This window comes from Anguilla anguilla, chromosome 11 (assembly GCF_013347855.1).
Source record: "Anguilla anguilla isolate fAngAng1 chromosome 11, fAngAng1.pri, whole genome shotgun sequence".
In the NCBI taxonomy this organism is placed as follows: domain Eukaryota; kingdom Metazoa; phylum Chordata; class Actinopteri; order Anguilliformes; family Anguillidae; genus Anguilla; species Anguilla anguilla.
This window is the reverse complement of record NC_049211.1, coordinates 11,316,329-11,341,870: the sequence shown is the minus strand read 5'-3', so window position 1 is coordinate 11,341,870 and position 25,542 is coordinate 11,316,329. Positions and strand designations below refer to the sequence as shown.

Here is a 25,542-nt window from a genome sequence, read left to right as displayed (position 1 = left end):
AAAGATTCAGACATGCGTATCGAAGAAGCATTAGTCGGATCACAGTGTCGTTCTCATGATGCTGCCCATGCATGACTAGTCTTCAGGGCTCCCATTTTAGGAGTATTCGCTCCTGAAAATTGATGTATGCTAACTGGAATAATAATTTAGGGGCACGTCTTCTAATTGGGATGCATTAGCGTGCTGGTAAATTTTTCAGCTTAGGAGCACATGTGCTCCTTGTAAAAATGTTAGCGTAGGGCCCTGGTATTATTGGGTCTCCTTGCTTCCTGAGTGCTTGGAACAGTTGTGCTCCCATTGATGTATGGGACCAACATGGCGAGTAGCTGGTCTGTGTGCAGAATCCAGGCGAAGGCGCCTTTGAACTTCTTCACTATAACAATGTAGGAATTTTTTGGAGTCGTAGAGGCTACTGTTTGACGTTGTGGCTTCTTCATGAGATTAAAAGGGCCAAGCAGATGAGATCTAGCCTAATCAAGGGCCAAAAAAGCGTTCCTGAACCCATCTGAAACGCCTCTGTTCTCATTTATTTTACGGTGAAAAAGCTCTTTAACAACATTTTTTTTCTTCAGGTTTTTTCTGAAATAAAAAAAAAACGGTTTCTTCATTTTGAATGGAAGAAAATTTTTGGACGACTCCCTTTGTGAACTTTTTACGATCGTCATTGCAGAAGCGAGACTCCATTTTACGGTTGACTGAAGCAAAAGGGGGATGTTGTGGAGGAATTTCCAGCGATAGCTGTGGGCTCTTCAGTAGCACGGGATACGCAGCCGGAGAATGAAGAACCTGATTCACTCAGTGCAGTGTAGCCTAATTACAGGCTTTATTATGATCATACCCCCTTGAGTAATATGCACTCTATTGATCACAAGTGTTCTAAATCGGCACATTTATTACAAATGTTCGATCTGTAGGCTGGGAATCCTTGTCCCGTGGTTTAAGAAAGGAAGGAGGACCTAAACAATACACATTGATTCATCGCAAATACATATTTTCATCAGGGTTTGAATATAGGCATATAATCCTATATGGGAATGTTTTTTCAATCAAAGACTCTCGTGCCCTTATTTGGGCATTCTGCTAATTCCCATCAAGATGAGAGCTGCCTGAACAGATTTTTCCCATTAATATGGGTGCAGGGATTTGTGCACTGGCTTAAATGGTGTTGATTGAGAGTAATTTGGCTTTTTAATTGCTGAACAGCTGCTACAATTTCTGCTGATTGCCCTTTGTAGAAGTTGTCAGTAGATCGTTCATAGACCTTTAAGCACTTCATTAGCATGCATGAGGAGCGACCGGACAAAATGGAATGTGGAGAAGAATGTTCCCAAATGTTCTTAATTGTTTGGAATTTAAATTTAAATTAAGAACATATCAATTACTGCCGTCGCAAAATGTATCCCACGTTAAAATGTGAAACGTGGTGCTGCCTTATCCCTGTCTGAGGTGCATATTAATGGCTACGTTTAGAGGAAAACATTTTCAAATTTAAGGTTTTTTTTGTTATGTCTGGGTTTTTGGGTGGGGGGGGGTTCTTAAGTAAAATCAGCATTTTTGGTGTATAATTTATTTTTTTGTGTATAATTTATTATAAAGTTTTAATTCAAAGGAGTGCGAATAGTCCAATTTATATGTATTTTTTCATTTTATTATATGGTGTAGCCTATGTCACATGGTCTCCCATACTAATATTGGTTTTTAATAGCTTTCGTCATAGGCTTCGTCAGTGTTCAGAGAAGAATATCTATCATTAAAAATGGGAAAGAGATAAACTATGCATGTTAACTTGATGCAAGAAAAAACAGCAGTGCCCCCAACACTCATTTTACATTACGTTTTGCATATTTTAATCATGCATGTATAAATATGTAAATCGCACTGATATTAATTACTTCTTGATCACAGGGAAATTTTGAACACAGTAACACTGTGACAAGAAGAATCACTTATTCCAACCTTAATTAAACAAGTTGCTGATTGCCAGTGTAATGACTTCCCATTCACAAAAGAAAGATATTGTTGTTCACGCTCTCACACTCTTAATATCCATCGTTTCTGAGCAGATATGTCTGTCTCTCTCTGTTTTTAAGGTTTTCATTGTGACATTGCGTGGTTTGCAGGAGGTTTATAGTGTCAGTAAATGTCTCCTTTTCTCTGTTCTTGACAGTTTGCCAAATTGGCTTGAGCAGTAGTTCCTCTTCCAGTTGGCCCCCATCTGGACCGGCATGCGCTGCTGGGGAGTATTTGCATGACGTTTACATAGTGTGTGGCCTTGACCACATTCATTTGGATTATTTTAAAATGTGGCTATATAGTTGGCTGAAGGTATGTTTTTGTTTCACCTCGGCCATCTTGTCCTTCAGAGAACTCGTCCTGTTATGGACCGCGATGCTCATTCTTGAGTTTGTTTTCAATTTCATATTTCGCTGGGTGAATAGGCATTCAGGAATATGACTGGATTTTGTGCTTGCTTCTGTTTTGCCAGTATCAATGTGCAGAATTTCCCCTTTTAGATTGTAGTAGCACTCATGATCATGATGTGCACTGCAGTAATCCTTTATAAACTTATTACTCAAACCAGTGCTTTTCTGCATATTTCTTACCGAGTTATGGCACTACAACCTGGCCAGTCACCTGTGATTAAGAACATCATTGTGTGTGCTAGCAACTTGAAGACTGTTTTGATTGATGCCTTAAAAATATAAATGTTACCATAAAAATTCACGTCAGTTAATTCAGTTTATATATTTTTTTAAACATTAGGCAGGGTTATTTTAAAAATGGTTTATTGGATATAGCAGATCTCTGTTATTCTTTATCCCATCAGCTTTTATTGTGATGGATATTATGTCCTTTGTGACACTGTTTGTAATGCTTTTAATTCACTATACTTGTCTACCATATTTAATTATCAAGCATGTAGGTTTTAATTGTTTTTATGATTCCAATAATTGGCCTCATTGTACCAGTCCTGTTAGACTAGTTACTACCTCATTGTGTGTACAGAATGAGCACTGAATAGTATAATAGGGAAAATATATTGAACTTCACAATAGGTAGCCGACCTATATATGATTGTATCAGTGAGCATTGGACCATTTCTGAGTCGTAAGCAAGCGTTTTCTCCAGCACTGACAAAGAGCCAGGAGGCTCTTCTGTGTGTTGCTTTAGCGTTCCTAAAGTGCACATTTTGGAGGGGCACGCTGGCTTACAGCCTCTGCCTCTGTGCCACTGCCGCTGGGGGGGGGGGGGGGGGGGCGGGGGGGTCATCTGCAGTAGACATCTGCTGGAGTGAGGTGCGGGAGGAACCGCGTTAGTCCCCTTCCTAAAACGCTAAGTCCCCTCTTTGTTGGGGTTATGCCGGTGAGACCGGGCGTAACTGCCGCTCCGCTGGGCTGTCCTCACACCCCTGTCGGTGCTTCTTTCACACTGGATCTCGCTCCAGTTGGGGCATCGGCTGGTGGTGCCCTTTGATGTGTTAATTCCGTCGAGCCGATGGATCTTCCTCCCACTGGGTTTCCCAGGGCGGGTCTGTGCGTCCCTGGCTGCGTGCCATTGGTGGAGCTCCTAACGTATCGGCCCGCGCGGAGCCGCGGCGGGCGGCGTGCGTGACGTAGCGCGGCCTCCGTCTCGCGCACTCCCGCGTAACCGAACCGCCGCTCTCGGCTAGCGCTTCTCCGCCGTCCGTCCGTCCCGCGGGGAGGACTCAGCCGTTTCCGCCTCGTTCGGCGCCCGCAAAGTTGGCAAACAGATTTCTGTACGAGCGCGGCTCGGCGCAGCCGGAGAAGGGCTTTATCTCACAGACGCAGGACGGGTCCTCCCTGACTGGGGCCGCTAAACGCAGAGGAGCAGCGGGTATGGAGCTGGGGGGCCCGCACTGCCTCTGCGCTCTAATGAGGCTTTCAGCCATTAGCTCTGTGGGCATCAAAGGACGCTTGAAATAGAAATGCCAGTACTTTACCTTTTACATGTGCTGTACATCTAATTAGACTTTGTAGACTTGTGGTTTTATATTTTAAAAAATCAAGTATTTGTTAAGGATTTGCAGGAGAAACCGTACTTTGATATACCAAGAAACACAGACAGCTGATAAAAAAAAGACCCTGATTAAGGTAACATACTCTTATTGCAGTAGTTGTAATGTAGTTGTATAAGTGTATAATGTAGTTATAAGTGTTGCTGAATTAACTGTATGAGACAAGCTTATCACGTTTTTTTCCCAGTAAATCCTACAGAAGACATATTTTGGCTCTCATTAGCTCTTTTCTGTAAAGTAGCTGAGTATGCGGATATTGCTGGCGCCTTCTTTTGAGAACGATTAAATAAACCACTTTGAAGTGATGCTCATTCTCAGTTTTTCAGAGTGACAATCTCAAGGACTAACAGCTGACCCGCTCTCCCTCTGGTAACATGATGTCATGCATTGCCGAGGGGCTGTTCTGAGCGGTTAGTGTTTCTCACAGGACTCTAATTGTTTCTGTAAATTGAAATAAATTCCCTTTTTATGTAAAGATGAAAGATTATAGTATCACATTTTTTTTTATCCTCTTGTTTTATTCCCCCCCCCCCCCCGTACTGTAAATGTACCCACTCCCAGATCAGTGGCTGAGGGTCTGTAGAAATTACAAGAATTTATGGCCAAACCGAAGGAGCAGTGACTGCACATGGGCTGGGGACTCGAGCGTCATTTAAGATCCTGAGATGGCGGAAGGATCCAGGCTTGCAGCTCAAGCATCTTCTGTGGACTCAGGGATAGTCTCAGACTGCCGAATGATCTTGGGTGCTTGGGAGTTTTAATGCAGCCAAAATGATACATTGGCACTGTGGAGCCTAAAGGAAGAAATTATACAGTCAGCGGCATCTAGTCAGCCTAGTCCAGCTCCGTAGCTAGCTGCTATTTAAGTGGAGTTTGCATTCATGTAACCTCCTCACCTTTAGCTTTCTTGGAAAAAGTGTCGGACCAATTATAATTGCCTGACAGAAAGTATTTAGTGTTTTGTGGCTCTTAGCCACATACCCATCCTGACTCCTGTTTTTCCTGTTTGTTAGCCTAATTAATAGAATGGGCGTTTAAATCGTTTAATCGTGATTGTAGGGAGCTCCCATTCGCCTGCGCGCGTTTGCGCAGTTGGAGCAACTGAGCGAGTTTTTGCGGAGGACGCAGAGACGCGCCGGTCAGCTGCGCGCGGTAAAGCAGCCGCTGGAGATGCGCAGGTCAGCTGCGCGCGGTTAAGCAGCCGCTGGAGATGCGCAGGTCAGCTGCGCGCGGTTAAGCAGCCGCTGGAGATGCGCAGGCCAGCTGCGCGCGGTTAAGCAGCCGCTGGAGATGCGCAGATCAGCTGCGCGCGGTTAAGCAGCCGCTGGAGATGCGCAGGTCAGCTGCGCGCGGTTAAGCAGCCGCTGGAGATGCGCAGGTCAGCTGCGCGCGGTTAAGCAGCCGCTGGAGATGCGCAGGCCAGCTGCGCGCGGTTAAGCAGCCTCTGGAAATGCGCAGGTCAGCTGTGCGTGGTTAAGCGGCCTCTGGCCCGGCAGTACCGGCGGCAGTGTGCGCGGTGCCCCGCTGCTCTAATGGAGCTCTGCGGCGTCTGCCTCGTTACCGCCAGAGTGCCGGGAGTCCATCCCAACGGCGCTCTCGGCCAAAAGCTCAGAGTAAAAGTGGGAATTTGGCAGTGGGGGGGGGGGGGGGGCGGGGGGGCTGAGGTGAGCCCCCAGACTTGTGTTATTACACGCTTGAACTTTTGGAGACAGAATTGCAACAATTACACCCCAGTAGGCTAACTGGAACTAAACTCCCTGGAACAGGCTTTTCTATCTTTAAAAAGGTTCCGTTATAATGGAGACCTGGCTGATGAAGCCAGTCTGAGTTTGTATTTGTTTTGTGGTTATTCCTCAGGTACGTGTTCATCATTATGGATGCACCGCGTCTGTTGATATGTATTCAGATTTGTATGGCATTAGAAGAAAATGTGCAGATGATAAAACATGACCGGTTGGAGCATCAAACATCCCACCATTGTGTATCTTCACCAGTAGGTTTTGTTGGGTTGGAAGCAGGTCCAGCATGTGTTCAGTTTCAAGCGTAGGACAGGTTTTGCTGAAAAGGTATGCAGCAGTCTCCAGCTCAGCATTGAAGCACCCAAGTTCAGCTCCCTTATTGTTCTCCTAATGCAGACAAACTGACTAGGCCCACTCATCCATAATATTGGACTGTGCAGGAGCCAGCTGCTGGTGTGAACTGCATTAATAATAGTTCTGATATGCTTTGTGTAATCTTGACAAGTGGTATTAATTTTGAAAGCTCTTCTAATCCGTAATTTAACATTATTTAGATGAAGTAATGCAAGCTTATCCATTACTTTTGTCCGAGGGATTTTTTTTTTGTTATTGGTAGATTAACGTCTTCCAAGGTTCTGTATAATCAAGCATTGTTTGGATCTCTGGAAATGACATAACCAAAAAAAAAGAAGTATTTATTAAATAAACAGATATGCCAGGGCCAAAATCAGACAGCAGTCCATTAAAATTGCGTGTGAGTCTCGCTAACCAAGCTGACATTATTGATGTGGAGATGCACTCAGCTTTTGCATACCAATTACTCATTTGGAATTCAGTGGCGACCCCTTGGTCAACCCCGTATCTCTGAAAGCCTTTTTAAATTTTCCTCTTGTTAGAGTGATTATTTAAATGACCAGCCGTGAGGTGGAGTGATTAGACCCCTGTTGGTAAATGGACTCCTGGCAAACTCGACGCTCCAGAAGTGCTCTTTCTGCACGGACACGACCCATCCGGTCGGAAATTGGGCAGTCGGGCGGCAGCGATGCAGTCGCCTTACCCGCTGAAGTTATTTGATTGTTTGATTGACAGTTTTTTAGGTGAGGTGTTTTTTTTTTTAAAGAGAACAGTCTTTTTTATTTTTAACAAAAAACTAATGGAAAACAAATTCAGCCGAAGGTGATGCAAACATTACATGTTAAAGTGTGTTATGTGTTGTACAGATTGAGAAGAAGGGACTACAGCAACATTTAATGACTTATTGCACATAGCCTAGATATCGTTAAATATATTTATTTGGTTATGTTTATTATTTCAGCTGTCCTGGGTCCAAATAAAAACCAGGGGAGGGCAGTTATTCACATGTTCTTTGTTCAGTTCTAGCCTAGATTCAGCTTGCATCTTTTTGGGTTTGCCTATTAGGCTACTCGGTTTGACCTTCTCAGTAGCAAAAAATAAATAAAAATGGGAGTTTGAAGGTGTTCATTTCTTACTGCGTCATTTCAAACAGAGAGTTTTATTTGAAATTAACCTAAGATGGCCAGAGTCTGAGTAGTGGTTGATGAGGTTAAATTCTGGGTCAATTAAAATCATTTTGTGTTTCATGCAGAAATGTGAGATTGTTGATAGGGTTTAGTTGCTAGATATTTTACATTCCTAATGCTTAGCTTCCAACTTGGATCTCGCCAGTAGTGAAAATGATCTTTAATGAAAGCTTTAAAGAATTTAATCAAAGGTTAACTAAAAAGGGCTGTAATTCCTACATGGATTGCCCAACGTGGATGTAAATGCCCTCAAATTAGAACTGACAGTCTGCACTTCAACCTCATATTCACCGTTTCATTTGAAATCCAATGTTCAGGAGCACTGAGCCAAAACTGTCACAAAAAATGCCTCACTGTTCCATTTGTTTCCCTGTACCTCTTAGTGCGTGCGTTACATTACGCTCGCAGTCGCTGTGGCTCTTCTTGTTATTCATTTGGCAGCGTGTTTAAATGTATGGCTTACATAAGAGCTCAGGCTGTGGGTGTAGCGCTGCGCTCCTCTGGGACTGAAGCCTGGAAGGACTGCCAGCATCGCACCGCCCTGCGACCCCGGGGTCAGTCCCTCTCCTCTCCGCTCCGCTCCGCCCGGGCAGACGGCCCGCGCTCCGACGGCAGTCTGCTCGCCTGATTTCACCCAGCGCCGCGCGAGGGGCCCCGATCAATTTTTATTATCCGTTCTATGCATAACTCCTTTTTTTTATGCCTTTTTCCACCCCGTGGAGTCCGCCTCTCGTCTTTATCACAGGAAATCTTTATCTGATCATTTTTTAAAATAATTGCTCTGCATACGGGTTTCCTTCCTTTCGACTGAGACGTCAAATGGGGGCACTGTCTTGGTTTACTGTTGTCTTTAAAGATCGCTTGGCAGCGTCTGAGAGAGCAGGGGTGCCAACCCTGGTGTCCTGGTCGCAAATGACATTACGTTCTTTTGGCGGGTGCCCTTACCCACCGTGACTTGCAGTGCAGGAGAAACGTTAGCGCATTCCCCCATGATTAATATGAGCGGTAGTGCCAGACCTGGCTAACGGCTTTCCCAGGGCAGCAAGTAATGATGCAACTTCATCGCTAAAGCGCTAGTTCAAGTTACCCATGCTAAACAACAAGCACGGATTCTGAATGCGTACACCCCTAACGAGTCTTTAGAACGCATTAAACCGTGTGAGATAAAACCATAAAATTAAATAGAATGACCACAGAGCTCTGGTCATCAGTCGTTGCTTCCTGTGATGGGGTGCATAATCTATTGCATGCTAGCCCTAACCCCTAACCCCTAACCCTTACTGTACCCACTTTATTTATCCAGGCCGCTGCTGTGATTGTGAATGCAGCCATATTGTTGCCGTTAAAGAACCTTGTCCAAGGACACAGCGGCCCTTGAACGAGGTTCTTTTATGGCAATCCCCGTGTCCCAATCAAGGTCCCCATTGATCTTCCCACAGACACTCTTTCTGGTGCATAAACGATTCAGTAAAAATGTTTCGGTGAAGGAATGAAAGAAAGTTACTCCGTCAGGCTTTGCCGGGAGAAAGTGCCTGCGCTCGGCTTCAATCCGGCGCGGACCCGCTGCTCCCGGGCGGGCGGGCGCGAGATGGGAGCCGCTCATCGGTCATTAGCGCCGCGGCGCATCAGAATGCAGATCAGCTGCGCCGCCATTCATCTCCAAGAAAGGCCTCCCTGATTCCAATTTCAGCCTTGTTTAGCCGCGATGCCGCGGGAGGCTGGGAGCCCGCTTCTCCGCGTTAAAGGAGTCTCTTCATGCGCCGGATCAGAGGGGATAATTGCGTTTAAGTGAACCTCATTTGCAACTGGCCGGAGCAATTACAGGAACGGCAGCGGCAGCCTTTCGCGGAGCGGTGAGCCTCTGCCGACGCGCGAGCCGCGTTATTGAATTTCATATAAAAGCCCGAGATTGACAAGGGGCAGGAGCGTTATGAATATCGCAACAATTTACATGTTACATTTTTAATGAGTTTTAACCGTTTCCAATGAGCCGATTTGCATCTAAAGAAACGGTGCAAATTAAAAACAAAAGCAAAAAAAAAAAAAAAGAACGGTGGGGGGAAAAAAAGACATGTAAATTGGTCTTTGCTATCAGGTGCAACAAAGCCACAGAATTTCCTTCAAGCAATCACCCCCCTAGGCTTTTGGGAGCTGTTTTATTATTAATATTATTCCAAAGCCAAACTTTTAGGCTTGCTCAGTTGGGTGCTTTAATCTATTTTTGCTGTAAATGAATGAATTTTTAAAGAGGACTTCTGGCTGGGTATCTGGATGTGGGATTGCAGTTGGTGGTCTGTGACGCAGGGCTTGTTCTGTTTCTGCGCTGAGCTCGAATTCATAAACAGAACGCCCGCCCCCCCACACGCCCCCCCCCCCCTCGGGAGCCGGGGTAGGAGAGTACAGAGGCGCTGCGTCTTCATTTTTTATTCATGTGAAAATCAGCCGCTTTAACGTTGCCGTGCTCAGCCTCTCGCTCGGCAAGTTGGGATGGTGGGGAATTTTATTTAATTTATTTATTTCTTGCATTTTTTTCTGTTCTTTTTTTTTTTCGCCAGCGTGGACGGTCAGATATTGAGCAGTTCGTCAGAACGAGTGGCAGAAGCAAAGCGTTGGCATGAATTGATAATGAGTTTTTTTTCCTTGGTATTCTGCTGGAGCTTTTGGTCTCCTACACTTAACTGTGTTCAGATCCATCCGTGTTCATCGTGTCTTCTTTTGCCACGTGAGTCATCGCCCTGGAGACCTGCGTTCACTGCATGTTCCACTCACGGATCCTGCAGTCTTGTCATATACATTCACCCCAACCAGCTCAAGCAGTACTTTATCCTATTGGATAGGCCTAAACTCACCCCAACTAGCCCAAGTAGTACTACATCCTATTAGACATGTTTACATTCACCCCAAGCAGTAGCCCAGCCTATTGGATAGGCCTACGTTCAGCTCAAGCAGTACCACATCCTATTGGATAGGCCTACATTCAGCTCATGCAGTACCACATCCTATTGGATAGGCCTACATTCAGCTCAAGCAGTACCACATCCTATTGGACAGACCTACAGTCTGCCCAAGCTGTAGCACAGCCTATTGGATAGACCTACATTCAGCCCAAGCAGTATGACAGCCTATTGGATAGGCCTATATTCAGCCCAAGCAGGCATAAGCAGTACTACAGCCCACTGGGATTCATGTTGAGTTTGGGCCTTCTCCCTTTTTCTGGTCTGTTTCCAGGCTGCTGTCTTGAGAGTTCCTTCCTCTACGAAGCACTAGAAGCGAGATTAGTTCAGTTTCGCGCTCGTCGCTGCATTTAGAGAGACGTGTGAACATTTGTCCATAACTCTCACAATTATGTGCAAGTTAAATCTTTGCTGTTAAAAAATGAACACTTGCATGTATTTAAAATCTAAAGGCAAATCCGGGTCGTAGTTTCCATGTGAAACTGAATGACTGAGCGCTGTGACCTTGTTCTCTGGCTGCAGCAGTTTGCCATGCTGACGGAAAGGCAGCTCCGACATTGTGTTGGAAACGGAGGGTTGAAGCAAAGGGACGGAGGCAGGAATGATGCTGCGGACAGTGACATGCCCTGCTGCACGTGTTGGCGCGAGCACAGCACGGCCCCACACAGTGCTGCAGCTAATGCTCTGAGCGTCGGGGAGCGCATAAGCCTAAGCCCGAACGGCAGCTGGCTGTGACATCACTGGATCGTTAGTGCACTCTTTGCAGTCGATCGCCCTTTCCCCCCGAGCGCAGTCGTCCGACGGTGTGAACGCACCAGGAACGCGTCGCCAATCCCTCGCGCTGTTTCGTCGCGCTCGCCGGCTCACCGCGCATTTAAATGATCGGAGGCCTGCTTGTGCAGAAGGAAGGAGTCGTTCCCGGGCTCCGGTTTCAGACGGGATGAACGATGGACCTCCGGCGACAAGGTGGAGGGCTGGGATCGCTAACGATCCATCAGGCTAACGCTGCCGCCAGGCTCACAGTCTCGGTGTCTGAGTGACAGTATGCACTGCACGGGGAATGACTTCATACTTATCCATAGCGTGCATCATGTGAAGTAATGGGTTTAGATCAGTGGCCCTCTCGTCTGCCCAGGAATGCCAGTGGCACAGTTATGTGGCTTGTCTCTACTGGCCGTAGGGCCTCAGTCAAATGCTGCACGGAGTTCATTTATTTATCAAAGTGGATTGAGAATCAGGCCTGTATTAGGACCTGGTTTCCCTAGTTACTTTTCCTATGCTTCACGATGTGCTTAATGAGTCATACTCTCTCATAAAATATGTCTTGGGAATTAACTCATGTTGGAAACCAGCTGTCCTTCATCTGTGGCATAAAAAAAACTTGCAGAATTTATTTGGCTGAAAATCTTTACTCTGGATTTTTTCCCCCCCATCCCATGGTCCCTGTTGAATTGAAGCCCGGATTTATAATTCTCAATGCCTTAAGAGGTGTGCGGGCTGTAAACAGAAGCAAGGCTTTTACTAAGCTTGCTCAGATCAAATAATGTTTTGATGCTATTTTATATCAATTTTAATTATGATTGCTTGAGTGTTCTGTGTGCTCTGCTGGTGCAGAAAAAGACTCTGAAATTCATTGTCTCAATAACAGAGAAATGATCAATTAGGCTGCTCTGTTTTTAGTGCACTGTGTGTATGGGGAGATGGGGGAGGGTTGAGTTGAGCTGGAACACGTATCCCAGAGGTTCACAATCGCATTAGCTTTGCCATAAGGGCTTTGCTTCATAGGCTTTCTCCACGGCACTCTGATCGGTGGTTAAAATGCAGTGATTGTGCTCATTTTGCATGTCCTTGGCTGCATCGTTCGTACCCTGCCTCCGCTTACGTTTAAAGATGTAGGTCTGACCACATGCAGGGTGTACGTTTCATAATCAGCTCATTCTGTTGTGTTTGAGTTTGCAGGCGTGATGTTCCTCAGAAACCTAGCTCAACGTTGCGCAGAAATGTAGCTTAGCTTGGTCAGCAGGGGTCCCATTGTTCTGCTCTGTCTCGTCGACGTCTCTCTGCGTCGCCATTTTGGGCCGGGCGCCGTTTCCCCTGTCTTCCCCTCCGTGAGCCAACTGCAGAGCAGCAGTCGGAGGGGATGTGGGTGGTGCTCAGATGTGGCAGTTGCGACAGTGTAGGGAAATTCTTCAGTATTGAAACAACATCTCATGTGTGAGTCACCCGCGAAAGTGTGTCTGAAGTGGTGCTCCTGGATGCAGCCGTTATTAAGGGCTGAGCAGTTAGCAAATGAACAGCGGAGTCCGGCAGAACTCACCGGACAAGCCCTCTTTACGGGACTGCGGAGTAGGGCTGTGAACCTCAGGCTTCACCACGATGGGATACCATTTCGATTCTTGAGGCTGCGCTTCCCTATTTGGCAATATCACAGAGTTTACTGTGGCGCATTATAAAACAAACCGATGCAGGGAGAGGCAATCAATACATATGTTCCTGTTTACGCAGTCCGGTTGCAACGTACACATACAACCGAAATGAGGCTGAGATTGGGGAAAAAAAAAACGTATTGCCGTCACGTTAAATGGAAGGGAAAAGGGCAGTGGAGTGAGATATGATGATGTAGAGTCAGAAGCGTAAACAGTGATATTGACAGTGTTGCTACAGCCGTAAGATTATGGACATTTAAATAGGTATTTTGCTATGATTCATAACGGTACAGATTGATCTTTGCGTGTTGTATTGATTGGACTGGGTCATTGCCCTTCTAATTGATACCTCAGTCCGGATCAGTGTATCATTACACCCCACCTACTGTGCCTGTGTCCTTTGGCCCAGTGGCCAACTTCCTCCTCTTGCCTTGACAGCCGTGAACTGTTTACTGGTTCACGAGAGATAGCTCAGTGGTGACTGGAAGTGTTAGGCGCTTTGTTCTAGGAATTTTGTCTGAACTCTTGTTATTTTTCGCGTGTTATTCCTGAAGTGCGTCCAGCCCTTCTCCCATCCTGACGGCAGTGCGCCAGTCGCTCTCCCAGCCCTGGTAATCTCCAGTACTGTGGCAGGGCAGCGGCTCTGTGTTAGGTTCTCTGTGCGGGGAGGGCTTCCTCCCTTCGCCAAGGCGCACGTGGGTTTGAGAGCATTTGAGCACATGGTAGCTAATCACCTTTTTGTATTACTCTGTGGGTAACCCCCCTCCCCCGTCCAAAAAAAAAAAAAGATATATTTTTTTCTTTTTTCAGTATTGGCCTAGATGAGAAGTTTCAATTTGAAGAGCAGAGCTTGTAGCTTCAAAAAAAGAAAGAACAAGTACTTTAAAAAAGGCCTACGTTTCTGTGGAGTATTGACAGGGAGATCGATAAATGTGACTGAGTGGTGATGCAGGGTTCGCGTTAGGCTGCGCGGTGTGTGGTGGCCTGCGTTGGCAGCCGGTTGGAGCCCGTCCGGTCCCAGGGCCTGTGTCCTGGCATTCTGCGGTGCATCCTGGGACAGAGGCTGAGGCTGTACCCCTGCTTTCAGTCCTGGGACAGAGGCTGAGGCTGTACCCCTGCTTTCAGTCCTGGGACAGAGGCTGAGGCTGTACCCCTGCTTTCAGTCCTGGGACAGAGGCTGAGGCTGTACCCCTGCTTTCAGTCCTGGGACAGAGGCTGAGGCTGTACCCCTGCTTTCAGTCCTGGGACAGAGGCTGAGGCTGTACCCCTGCTTTCAGTCCTGGGACAGAGGCTGAGGCTGTACCCCTGCTTTCAGTCCTGGGACAGAGGCTGAGGCTGTACCCCTGCTTTCTGTCCTGGGACAGAGGCTGAGGCTCGAGTACAGCTTTTGGACACATGTCCTCCATTTTGAATCGCAGTGTTTGAGAAGATTGGCTCTGTCTCTAAGGAGTCTCCTCTGAAACCCAATAAATTTTGGCCACTTTACATATTTTCGTGGGATGAGATTCCGTTCGTGATTCAGAAAATCCCTGATAGAAGCCAAGAGTTTTTTTTTCAATGTTTTTTTTAACTTTTTCACAAGATTGAGCTCTTCGGTGAAGCTGGGTGAATACTGCTATCAGCAGTGCAGTTTCCAGCATGGTGAGTGATGGCTCTCTTCCCCCGAATCTGCTCTGAATCTGTCAGAGAACGCGTGGGGCCAGCTGAAGGGAGCTCACGCTGCCCACCTCTGATGTGTGCTCTTTACAGATTTCTGGGGGAGGATGGTATTGAATTTAGCTTGGAACCTTTTTTTTTTTTTTTTGTAGAGTGTAGCCTTGCCGGGAAACTGGCACATCCAAACCAATAACCAGCAGCTCAGTGCAGTCTAGTCTGTTTGATGACCGAAGAAGGTGCAAGGTTTAGTATTCTATTGATTTAACCACAGGGTGGAATAATTGTTTAATGGCGTTGCAGAATGAATCCTTTCAGCACTTTAGCAACAGGTTTAGCACGAGGCTTAATCGCCCCCCAATGGACGGACTGGCTCTGTGCTGTTCAGGGAGTTATGTGGGGACTGGGAGGCTGGGCTAGCGCATAGCCTGGGGGGTGTTGTGTGCGTCTGTCCTGCTACAGGATGTCCTGGTGGAAGGGGTTTTAGGATGGGTGGCCCCCCTGTGGCTGCCTGGGCCTCTGGCCCCCCTCGTAGAGACCCCCCCCCCCCCAGGTTTTGGCTGTGTGCGGGGGCGCTCCCTGCTCCATCCTCACAGGAGAGGAACAGGCCAGCCAAAGCCCTGCAGGCCTGGCTCAGTCCGCTCCAGGCAGTCTGAAAAATTGGCCTGCTTTCCGCTGCCACTTGTGGATTTAAAACTAAATTCCGACATTATATTACCTGAATGCTAAAATGCTGAGACACTTTCCATTTATCAATTCAGATTAGATTCAGTTGTGTTTAGAAACGAGTCCAGTGAACTCGAAATGAGAATTGGAAAATAGTGAGGGATGCACAGAAGTCTTGGCTGTAGCATTGAAAAATGTCCCGGGTTAAGTTTTCACCTGTCAGGGAGAAGAAACTCCATTTAAAACTGCACATTTCAAACAGTGCTTATATAACTTATTCTGTTTCAGATTAATATGGTTGCCAAATATACTGAATTCTTACAGGTGCAAAATGTAAGGTTTTTGGCACTCGACTGTATAAGAAATGCGAGTGCGTGTTTTCGATCAGCACAGACATTTTTATTGGCTGATGCTCTTGATCATTGGTTTTCATTGACTGATGTGTTTCTCTTGGGAGCTAGCAGTTCCATGGCAGTGCCCAGAACAGCCTGTCCCATCACAATGCTGGCCTCTCAGAGGACAGCCTGCTAATGTGGAGAACGCGCAAACTCGTACACGCGAAGCAATTCCACACTTCGGACACGCAACACGACAACGCACGTGACAACACAGCGGCCTCCTTACTCTACACGCCCTCCGCACGTATTCAGCAAATAAGCAACCTAAACTCCAAGCCAAAAGATTTATTTCCAAAATTAATTTGCTTCTGGATGGCCGGTTCCACTGCCAGACTGGCTGGTTTTTACTCTAAACGAAATTCAGAAGGGTCGACGGCCATTTTGTTTTGTACGTTCAGGCCCTTCTCCCTGCGAGCAATGGCTTCCTGTTCTGTGCTTATAAAGGGAGCGGCATGCCTTCAGCAGCTAGAGGACAGGTGTGCTTACGCATGCAGGGAGATTCATCTCTAGCTGCAGTGAGCAGGAGCCGCTATCGAGTGACGTCTCTTCTGCGCGGCTTTTTCCGCCAACACCTCTGTTGTGGTGCGCCATGACACAAAAAGTTCTTGAAACCTCTGTCCTTTTTTTTTTTTTTTTTTTTTTTTTTTTTAATAGAAAGGTTGAAAGCTCCTTTGGAGAACTCTGAAGATGAAAATTGCCCCTTCAGGGTGGCTGTGCTATTGTGTGCGTAAGAACACTCTTTCACTTCTTCAGTGTGGTAACTCGCGAAAGTACAAGTGGGGAAAACTGGGGCGATTACCACAGGGGGGCTGAGCATGGGCTCATATTTTTTTATTCTTTGTTTTTTTTGCACAGATGAGCTGGGTTTCCTGAGCAGGCAGCAGCACGGCTCTGATCGCTGGTAATTGAAGTTTCTATTTGTTTTTTTATTTCTTTATTTCTTTATTTAGGTCTTTTTTTCAGGCGAGTCGCCTGCCATTGTGACTCAGAGTAATTCCTCAGTGAACTTGGCTTCTGGCCCCCCCGTCCCTCTCGGTCTGGGCTCTTATTACTGCGAGGAGTGACAGCTCTCGGTGAGACAGACGCCCCCTCCTGACACGCTGACGGCCCCGAGCGGCAGTCTGCTGGAAACCCCCCGGCCCGGCGCTCTCCGGGGTGTGCGTTTAGTCATTTATTCTGCTTCTTCTAAAAATATTTTGATGCCTTCACTTCCCGGCCGCTTTCACTCTCCCTATTAAAATGCGGAAGCGTGAGTCTCTGTGGGTCTGAAAGCCTGTCGTTCAGCGGGGGGGCGAGGGGGGGGGGAGTGAGTGGCGCTCTCTCAGCCGCGCGCCGCGGTTTAATGGGTAAATGCGCTCAATCAGCCGCCGTCGCGCGGCCCCTCTGAAAGGGTGACCGCACACGCCCGATTATTAGCGCGCCGCGAGCCAGCGACCGACGCCGCTCGCTAAATTGCTTATTTCGCTCTCTTTTGTGGGACTTCAAATGAGTTGGGGAGGACGTTCAGACGAAAGTGGCGGGGGTCGGGCGATGAGCGCCTGGAAAAAAGCGGGGGACTCTTTATGGTGCTGTCGTTAATCGTCTTGAAGTAGTTAAAATCTGATTATCCCCCTAAAAAAATAAAAAAATAAATCCTCTTTTTTTGTGCCTCGGCTTGAGAGAGGACATTTTGGAGCTTCTTCTCCCGGTCTAGTTTTCAGTTACGCAGTCTCTGTCTGACCTCATAAGGAACGTGGCTGCATAACGGTGCTCACAGGCCCTGCGGCCGGAGCGCTGGCTGTGTGTAAAGGAGTGAAAAACGGCTGGACAGACCTAACGAAGCCCTCGTGCCGTTCTCCGAGCGCTGAGCGCTGATTTCCCAGGATGCAGCAGGGAGGCTCGGAGAAGAGGCCGGGAATCCTGGGACGTCCGCAGCCCACGGGAGGAATTCCCCGCAGGTCGAGCTGTCTCCACCCAGCGAGGAAGTGTGCGGTATCGCGGCAGGCTTACGGCCGCGGTCTGAAAACTCCTCCCTCATTCCACAGTCTGTCTGTGGGAAGTCTCTTTGCGAAGGCTTGGAAAGCTGTCCTTTAAAGTGCTGTGTGGGCCCATTGTGGGTGTGCACTGCACAGGTCAGGATGAGCATGGGAAAGGGATGTTCGGTTTGATCTGGGTGAAAAGCCCGTTCCTCCTGTCTGCCTCTGGCGGGACGGCCTGCTCGTGTGGGGAAGCTGTGCTGTGCGTGCTGCCCGCGTCCCTGTGGAAGCGCTGTGAACTGGGGGGCCTGTCCATGCAGATCACACAATACCCAGCGCCCAGCAGGTCCTGATTCACATTGCAGATCAGAGGCTTGCACCAGCAGCCCTCAGTTCTGAGTGACTCACGCAGCCTGGCGCATGCCAAACGACACATGATTTTCGCCAAGTGAGTCATCCGTAACCGAAAAAAAAAAAGATGCTGTAGAAAGCCATGAAATAAGTAAGAAGGTTTAACTGTCATATTCCTGTCTGTGAGGGCTGCCATTAATGGTGGAAGGAAGAGGACCAAAATAAAACGTGTTGACAGCATCGATGTTTTTTTTTTGTTTTTTTTTTTGGTGATCTCCCATCATAAAATTGAAATAGGACAGCAGTAAAAACTTAAGACCACTGTAATTCTTAACGAATGATTCTGCGTTTGAAAAAGGTGAAAGAAGCTGAGTTTTCGTTAGTGGCGCGTTTAACGGGTGCTGAAAAGCAGCACATCCCCGACTCTCATTCCACGCAGAAGAGCGGAGTTGTGACCCCGCGCTGACCCCGCAGCGCTGGCTCCTGCTCTGGTGCGGTGTGCCAGTCCCTCTCCGCTCATTTCTCAGATCATTTTTTGGGGAACTCGTGCTGCCGCACGTAGCCGCGGCGCTCTTTAGCGTGTTCTCTTGATGTAATGAGACTGGACTGTGAACCACAGCAGGGTTGAGCCACAGCCGCTGACCTTCTGACTGCTCTCAAAGGGCCCGGGCAACTGTCTGTCTCCCGAAATAACACCCGGCTTCACTACATGGAGGAAAGATTTTTATTTCTCATTATCTGGCCCTGCAATGTAATTTCACCCATCACATCTTGATTCTTCTTTTGTTTCATGTCTTCTTTTTAGTGTTTTGTGGGCTTCTGTTAGTTTTTGTACTTTTATGCTGTTCATGAGTATTTCTCTATGAAACGTTTTTGAGTTCCACCCGAAAGTCCTCATTTGGCGTGTTCCATCTAATCCTCTGTGTAATTGGCGTACACTGTATTTCATGTGTCAAAACCAAATCTTTCATCTAATATCTGTCGTTGGGATATAACTTTACTTCTTATAATTTATAGAGAAATGAAACCCTAATTTACCATTTATGTATTTGATTGATAACTTCCCTGATATTTTAAAAGAAGCATATTTTACCAAGTTGCAGTCTGTAGGCATATCTTTGGTATCTTGCATCCAGCACACCTTGCTGGCAGCTGCAGTGACAGTAAATACATCGTGCGGCCATTTTGTTTTAAGGTCAGCAGACGGATTTCTAGTGGTGCACAGACTGTGGGTGGCGGGAGGTATGTGTTGGGTCATGCATTCATTATGAGTCACCCTGCGTTTGCACCACACACGGCACTACTGCGACCCTCTCAACGGAAGACATTTATTTTCAGCGGTGAGAAAGGCGACCCGCGCAATTCCTTCTGCTTTCTGCGCTTGATAGCGCCAATTAGCTAAACTGCTTATTATAATTGTCCTCGATGGTCTTGCTTGGCTCGCAGGTTTTCGTTCAGGCCAGCGGTGCACAAACTATGGGTCGACCACCCAGACTTGGGTCACGGGGGGATGTGTGTTTGGTCAGGGTGTCCTGTAGGCTTCAGCGGCGTTGCTTTGAGCACTTTACTCACACTGCGTTTACACAGGTGCGTTTTTATGCCTCCGCGACGGCGCAGCCTTGGCTGGAGGCATTATGTTTTCGGGTTGCCCGTCCGTCCGTCCATCCGTCCGTCCGTCCCGATTCTCGTGGACGCGATATCTCAGGAACGCCTTGAAGGAATTTCTTCAAATTTAGCACAAACGTCCACTTGGACTCAAGGATGGACAGATTAGATTTTGGTGGTCAAAGGTCAAGGTCACTGTGATCTCACGTCCGTCCTATTCTTGTGAATGCGATATCTCAGGAACGCCTTGAGGGAATTTCTTCAAATTTGGCACAAGCGTCCTCTTGGACTCAAGGATGAACTGATTAGATTTTGGTGGGAAAAAGTCAAAGGTCAAGGTCACTGTGACCTCACAAAACACGTTTTTGGCCATGACTCAAGAATTCATACGCTAATTATGACAAAGTTTCACACAAATGTCTAATAGGATTAAATGATGAAGTGATGACATTTTATATCCAAACTAGCTACCGGTTGGCAGAGGCATACGACCGCGAGGCGGTATTTCTAGTTTTATTTGGTTTGGCTGTAGCCGCGAAACGGTGACTGAGGCAGAAACGCCGGTCGGTAGAACCCACAGCCGGGACGGCGGCGTGGCGGAGGTGAGGGCGGAACTCCGGCGGCCTTCCGTTTCCAGGTGGGAATGTGTTTACGCGCGCCGACCTCACGCTCGGAAGCGGCGCACCCGTCAGCCACGTCGGCGCGGATTCCAGACGCGACTGTTATTTCTCCACGCCGATAAAAATCTTCTGGCAGAAGAGAAGGCTGCTGTTATTATTCCCGGTGCGTTTAGGCGGGTTGGCCTTTCTGATGGAGATGTGCCTGATGTGTATCTTCTCCTGCTCCGCTTCGCAGCGACTCGCCAGTATTTTGTGCCTCGCTGGCGCGGTGAGGCGCGCCTCCTATTTGTTTGATCAGTTCTTGCATAAATATTCATCGCTGCAGTTTTTGCGTTAGCAGACTTGTCGCAGGGAAGGAAATGTAAATAGCTATCTCCTCTGATAACCCAGCGCCAGAACCGTGCGAGATGGCAATCAAGCACTTATTTCACTAAACTGATGTTGTACAAATTTGATTATCTCACGAAATTGCCCGTGGATACCTCAGTGTTTGGCATTCGTTTCTCATGTTTTTTTTTTTTTTTTTACCTGTATGTTTTTCAGGGGTGCTTTTCTTTTTTTTGATGGAGAGAGAGTGACTCTGAGATTAGATGCTCCAGGGCTCTGTCTTGGCCCCTTTAAGAGGACTGCGTTCGCTGGCCATTCCGCGTCGCAGACTTTGTGCGAAGCTTTCGCCGTCAAATTAGCGAAGCTCGGCAAAGGAATGCAGTGGGATTCGTGCTTCGTGTTCTCTCGTACTGTTCTGTGGCGCACACACATGCAAATCCGAGGTGCGGGAGAGAACAAGAGTTTTTTTCTTGTGGGTGGCGGGGGGGGGGGGGGGGGGGTGCACAGGCTCTATTTGCAGAGAATGTGAAGTGCACAGAGGAGGGGAGGTGTGGGTGAACGGGGGTATCGTCTGCTGGGGAGGCGGCTTCCCTCCGTGTTCACGGGCCGGTAGTCCCAGGGAAGGCGCGGAGGTGCTGCCCAATGGCGCTGAAACAAAATATTAATTAGGTTAGTGAAACCTGACTTGCGCCGCACGTGGCTACTGGGCCGGCACTCTCGGGGAAAGCGGCAAATGGTTTTGGTAATTACTTTCTGACTCCATTTAAATGGATTATGGGGAACGCGGTGCTTAAAGTCGTCTAATGGAGCTTTTGAAGTTGAAAATCTGTTGGCTACCTGGCATCGCTTGCCACCTCCCCTCCCTTGGGCACGACTGGATTAATGTTTCTGGAGCCCACATTCAGAAAAATGTATACATAAATACATTGTGCAAGGTTATTAAAAAAACAAGTGTAATTCATGTTGATATCAGATTGTTTCTTCTCTTTTCTTGTCAGGGAGTTGTCGAATTCTGTCTACAGTGGTTGATATAGGCTACGTGACGCATGCTGCATTACAAACTGAATAAGCTTCATTCCGAATTAGCGGATCAAGCACGTAATGGTGTTGAACATGTTGACTACAATGTTGACTGTGCCAATTGAACTGTGAAAATCACTGTCAGTCACTGTCACTTTAATGTTCATTTGCCCACAGTAATCTTAAATTAAAATATTCTCAGCGAGCTAGCTACTGAAATGATTGTCACTGAATGATTGGACGTGGAAATTTTTTTTGCATTGTAGGGCTTATAAACCAATCTTATTTCATCAGCGTTTAAATGTGGACAGTTATAATGTACCATACACAAAATCCTTCCATCATTTTTTCTAATGCCTTTGATGCATGTCTATTAAAACCACCCCCCTGGATACCAGTATCGGTCAGCGACCCATTCGAAAAAGGACACTGAGCCCGAGGGCTGGCAATCCCATAATGCTCTGCTCCTTTTAAACAAAGCCGGAGCCTTATAAAACACAAATATCTCATTCAGTAAGGCCAGTATTAATTCAATTAACCTTTATTCATGCAGGGAGGTCCTACTGAGTCCAGGTTTCTGCAGATATTAGTCAGTAGGCGTGATGAAGTGACTCACGGGAAAAGCAGCAGTGTTGGAAAGGAAGGGCCTGTGGTGTGGTCCACAGAGAGAGAGAGAGGTGGGAGGCACATAGAGATCTAGGGGAGGGCGCTTTCCGGTTCCTTCCACCACAGAGTAGCACAATGTGGACGGTGGAACTGTAGACATTATCGAGTTTTAAGTTTGGTGCAAGGAATGTACAGTTGGTTTTTAATTATACTAATCGATGCTGTTGTTCTACTTTGTAACCTTACATTACTCAGTCACTTGGCAGATGCTCTTATCCAGAGTGGTGTACAGACGTGGAGAGCAGCAGAGTTAGTCTCAGGAACAAAATAATATGATATCGCCGAGAAGGCAAAAGAAGACTCATTAATAATCAATAAGGATATTGTTAGCCTCAACAACAATTTGCAGTGTAACAAGAAAGCACCACTACACAGATTGCACAATTATACCTATAACAATATCCAAGAGGAAATCAAAAGAAAGAAAGAAAGAAAGATGATTGAAGGAAGATCCTGTTGACTGTAAAAGTAAATATCTGATGTATGGTGTGCAGGTGGAAGTTCTGGTGCTATCTTAGAGTGCTTGCTTAATGGCGGTGTGTGATTCAGTCCATTTGAGATCAGGCAGAAGCGGTTTATCCAGGCGGTCAAACAAAGTAGCACATGGTTATCTTAGGTACTGCTCGATGAGCTTCTGAAATCAATAAGACGCTAGCAAGTGCACTGACGGGATTAACGGTTTGACCTTCTCATTATAAGCCCAATGTGATGTCCAGAGACCTGAAAATATGTTTGCAGCAGTGGGCTGTACCTTTCAAGTGTGGCTTTTGAAGGTGCAGCATGTAAAATGTCCAATTGTGCTCTTATTATTTCTGTTATGTTTCCCATGTTCCAATTGGCTGTCCCTTCAACTGTGGTGGCTGAATCCTCTCCCATGGGTACTTGCGTTTTCTCTGTAATCTCCTCATAGGTCACAGAGTGAACATGGAGGAAATCCCCCCTTGTATGGGGAACTGCAAATGCAAACCAGGCAAAAACAGGAAGGAAACATGTTTAGGCATTGAATCTGCATTTTCTGGCCGCTCGTATTTCTAAATTTTTGTTCAAAACTCGGAAGAATGTTTTCTTAACAAAGAGATCAGTCTTGGACAATGCCTTCTAGGTGTTCTGTGATTAAATAATAGCCTAATAATTTTTAAAAAAGGATTTACATGTGCAAAAGCTGGTTCAGTAGAGCCTCAGAGTTATGGACTGACCACTCTATGTAAATAATATCTTGGGTATTTAGCGGGCTCTTTATTTGGGCCCGTTAGCCAGCGGGATTTTTGCGGTAGCAGTTCGGAGTGTCTCTCTCCGTGGCAACGCAGCCCCCGGGTTACGAGCAGTAGTAATGTCTTACCGAGCCGTTAAGTCTCCTCTAGCTTCTTAATTGCACCGATGCAAAGAAAATGTGTGGTTTTAAAGAAAAGGAGTCATGCTTCACTTTATTACTTAAGGAGCGTGCATATCTTGGTGTCATTGCAAAATAACACAGTGTGGAAACATTAACAGCGAGATGGGAGAACAAAATCAAATTTGATGAAGAAGTGCCAAAAATTAATTCAAAGATGGACATTGAAGAAACGTCATATTTTTAATTGAGATCGAGAATGTCAATTATTTGATGATTGGGTTATTAACATAAGCTAAGTATTACAGCTACCAATGAGAAAAGTCCCTTTTATGAAAGGCTTCTGTCATGTAAGTAAACAGTACCACTTGATGAAGGATTTATTATTATAAAGTGGTCCATTTAAAATTTTCTTTTAAAGTTAGGAACATTTTGGTTCCAAATGACCTCCAGGTCCTGTTGTTTGTTTTTATTTTTTATACTTATCTTAATATCTTGTTATCACTTGATGTGGCTGGAGGGAAGACCCTTACATAAGTGTAGAATGTTGTGCATTAGCTATGTCACAGTAAATATTGTTGCATACCGATCTGACCAAAAACTGATGTGTTTAAAATATTTACTGTTATTATTATGCCACAAGCTCTGCAACTCCACCCAGTCGCAAAGAGGCTTTTTCAGTCCAGTATAGTTTCATTCATATGTTTACCTGCAGAGAATTAAGGAATGGAGCTTATAGAAATGTATTTCCTAGAATATAACATGAAGTATTTCGGTTCAGTTCAACTGGATGTTGGAACACAGACTTTTTTTTTTTCTATTTTTAAAATATGGTACTGTTTTGAAGTTTTTTTTTTTTCAAGCTGACAGGTTTGAAAAAATGTTTTGCATTCAGTGCAATATCCTCTTTCTCTCTGCCATACCCTGTCTGTTTGCACCATCTCTCCCAGCGTGCTGTTTGTAAAGTTTCAAACGCTAACGGTCTCTTTCACACAGGGCGGCGTCTGAGCGGTGCTGCGTCTCTGAGCCTATCGCGCTTCAGCGTCGGCCTTCCCGGTCGTTCTCGGGTCACTGAGGGCTCGGTCAACATTGGCTGAGGTTCAACGGTTTGCTGGGTTGATCTAATCCCGGCTTTTAGAAACAAACCTCGCCGCTCGCCGTGCTGTGGCACTCGATTGGCTCTAATCTGGCTCTGAGTGCCGACACGTCGCTGGGATGTGCTCCTCATCGTTTACGCTCCGCCCCGGCAGCCCATTGGCTGTTCTGCCGCCACCGGCCGCTCTTCCAGCAAACGTTTCTGCGAGATTCGCACGCCTAAATCGGTCCCCCGTAGCAGAAATCTGGCGTTTCCTTTCCTCCGCAACGCCTCTGACTCAACATCTCATGCCTTAGCCGCCGCGTTGCTCCATCGCGCCAGACTTCCTTTTTCATCAGGAGGGACGCCATCGCCGCCCTCGCCCACGGCGCTGCTTTCGGTTTTATGGGGAACTCCGCCGGGAGCGGGGCGGGTGGGAGCGGGGCACGGTCCTGAGGGCCCTTGATTGGTGCACGAGGGGGTCAGCTGACACTTCGCCGTGACCTCGCGTCCTGGGACGAGGAAGCTGAGGACAGCTGAAGCAGATGGAATTATCCGGGGTTCCATAACCCCTTTCAGCCGGCCCGCGTTCGAGTGCGTCCGCGCGCGGTGCAAATGCGGCTCGGAGCAGGCTACAAATTATGTGGTAATTGGAAGTGCTGACAGTACAAAGCAGGCTCCAAAGACATAATTTGATGGCACTCTCCTGTTACACAATTGTTAGCAGCTGGTTGATTCTAAGACAGAGAGTGTTTCGGGGTGCCATTATTTGTGAATAGGACATTGTGGGGAGTTGTTAAGAGAGAGGGATTCTGGGTTTTTGCGTGGGGTTGTTTCTGATGAGGAAGGCCAATGGAAGTTTCCATCGGAAAATCAACCCATCAGATTGTGGAAAATGTGGGCTTTGTATTTTCAGGTGACGTGTTTCATAGAGAGGTCTTTTTGATCTTTTTCAGGGGTGATTTAGTCTGCATTTATTTCATTTTGTGTTCAGTTTGTGGCAGCAGTTTGTGAATTATAGGCTATATTGCCTGAGGGTTATTCAATGACAAATGCAAAAAAACATGCACGCTTCTTACTACCCTGACTCTCAGTGTGGTCTGAATTTCTGAAATCAGTTTGATGAAAATTATTTGTATATTTTTATTAAATTATGGGAGGAGCTTCCTTAAATTCACAG

At 46.7% G+C, this 25,542-nt stretch overlaps 1 protein-coding gene across 2 annotated transcripts in view; it reads left to right on the top strand.

The window, feature by feature from the left end:
• LOC118208330 (forkhead box protein J3-like) overlaps nucleotides 1–25,542 on the top strand; it is a 116,193-nt gene that overhangs the window by 5,564 nt on the left and 85,087 nt on the right. The window contains exon 2 of one of the 2 annotated variants that reach the window (XM_035382907.1): nucleotides 16,269–16,314. The exons of the other annotated variant lie outside the window; for it this stretch is intronic. The gene's annotated coding sequence lies outside the window, so the exon portion shown is untranslated. The remainder of the gene's footprint in view (nucleotides 1–16,268; nucleotides 16,315–25,542) is intronic. 2 annotated transcript variants of the gene reach the window in all.